The sequence below is a fragment of the Platalea leucorodia genome (genome assembly GCF_965183815.1).
Source record: "Platalea leucorodia genome assembly, contig: HAP1_HAP1_SCAFFOLD_225, whole genome shotgun sequence".
Taxonomy (NCBI): domain Eukaryota; kingdom Metazoa; phylum Chordata; class Aves; order Pelecaniformes; family Threskiornithidae; genus Platalea; species Platalea leucorodia.
In genome coordinates, this window is record NW_028121336.1 from 69,751 (window position 1) to 71,634 (window position 1,884).

Here is a 1,884-nt window from a genome sequence, read left to right on the forward strand (position 1 = left end):
AATAAGCAGGACAGACCACGGTGATCAGGCACAGGGTTTGGCCAGACCACCACTGACCAGCCACCTCCCCATGGGCACCTGGCCCCAAGAATCCTCCTCTTCTCTTCTCTTCCACAGGCTGCTTCTTCCATGACCCACCTTGACTCCTCCCTCTCTCTGCCCATGTCTCCTCTCCAATTCATAACCCTCAGCAATTTCTTTTTCCCCAATGGCCTCAGGTTTTCTCCGTTTGTACCCAAATTTGATAGTTTGGATACCATTGCCTAGGTCCTCTGGGACTTCAATGGCAGCACTGATGGCTTCCCCAGGCACTGATGGCCTTGCAAGACTTGACTGCCCAGCAGGTCCCCAGTGCTCCCCTCTGTGCAGTTTGGCCACTTCTCCCATCTGCAGCCACCTGCGTGACCCAGCCGGGACACACGGTGCTGCCCATACTTCTGGTCCCTTCTCACGCTGTTCTCTGTCACATCCTGCAATTTCTCATGCCGTGTCCCATAGGTTCCCTTGTCATGTACAGGTGCCTTCACCCCAGGGCAGGGCCTGACTAGGGGCCCAGTCATCTGCCTGCAGCCTTCCCCATCTGGTGTCCTTGATGACCTCATGACACCTGCCTGCTCCTGGCCAATCACGTTGCTGTCATGAGGTGACCTCACAAGCAACAGCCCAAGCATGTTGGCTTTGCCTGCCTCTACCCCTTTCCACTGCCTGAGCAGCCATCTGTGTCATGTTGCAGTTTGTGATGCGCTTGATGATGTCACAGTATCTGCCTGCCTGCCGCAAGTCAGTCCGGTTACTGCAAGAGAAATGGCATCACAATCCACCCCCCAGCCATGTCATCTTCACCTTCCTCTGCATCTCCCCTCTCCCAGGCTCTCAGCACCGCCGCAGGGGTTTTCCGACAACCCAGGCGACATCCCTGGGCCTGCCTCAGCACCTGGCCAATTGGGTTGTTCCCAAAGAAGTGACTTCAAAAGCCACCTCCCAGCTACGATGCCTCTCCTTGCCTCATCCTCTTCTGGCAACAGGAGTGACCTCCCAGCCAGTCTCCCAGAACCCTTCCCCTTTACCTGCCTCTCCTCTCCCCTCCCCAGCGCTGGCATTTCTGCTGGGCAGGCAGCAGCGTGCTCCCCCCCGGGGACTGCAGAGCCCTGCTGGGACAGCTGGAGTGGTGGGAGGTCAGCCATGGATGGCAAGGGCTCCTCAGGAAGGCAGGTAGGCGGGTGAGCAGGTGGAGGTGATCTCTGTGCAAAGGGGAGGCTGGCGTGCACAGAGCCTGGCCTTGGAGGAAGCCTCATGGTCACAGGTCCTCAATTCCGTGGCAAGTTCATCCACTCCATGATCTGCTGGGAGGGCAACAGGGCTGGGCACAAGCAACCCAGGAGATTCTGGGAAGGTATGGAAGACAACATTTTGACACAGACACTCGATGAGCTCACTGAGGCTGGTCTCTTACTGACAGACAAGGTGGATCTGGCCGGGGCTGGGAAGGATGAGGGCAGCCATGGCTGCAATGGCCATGGGATGGTGGAGAAGTAGGACAAGGAGCAAAATGACAGTGCAGGACTGCAGGAGAGCCGATTTCAGTTAGCTGAGGATCTGCTTGGACTGTCCTGGAGGACAAAGGGGCTGTGAGTCCCTGCTGGATCTTCAAGGACGACATCCTCAAAGCCCAGGAAGAAGCCAGTCTGATGCACAGGGCATCAAGCAGGGCCTGGCAAGAGGTCAGCGTGGATGAACAGGGACCCTCCTGACTTAGGAGGTCACACTCGCGAAGGAAGTGCAGGGAGGCTGGAGGGGGAACGGGCTGCCCAGGAGGCAGAGACCCCTGGCCTGTGGGTGCAGGGATGGAGCCAGCAAAGCCAAAGCTCAGCGGTGGCTGGAAAT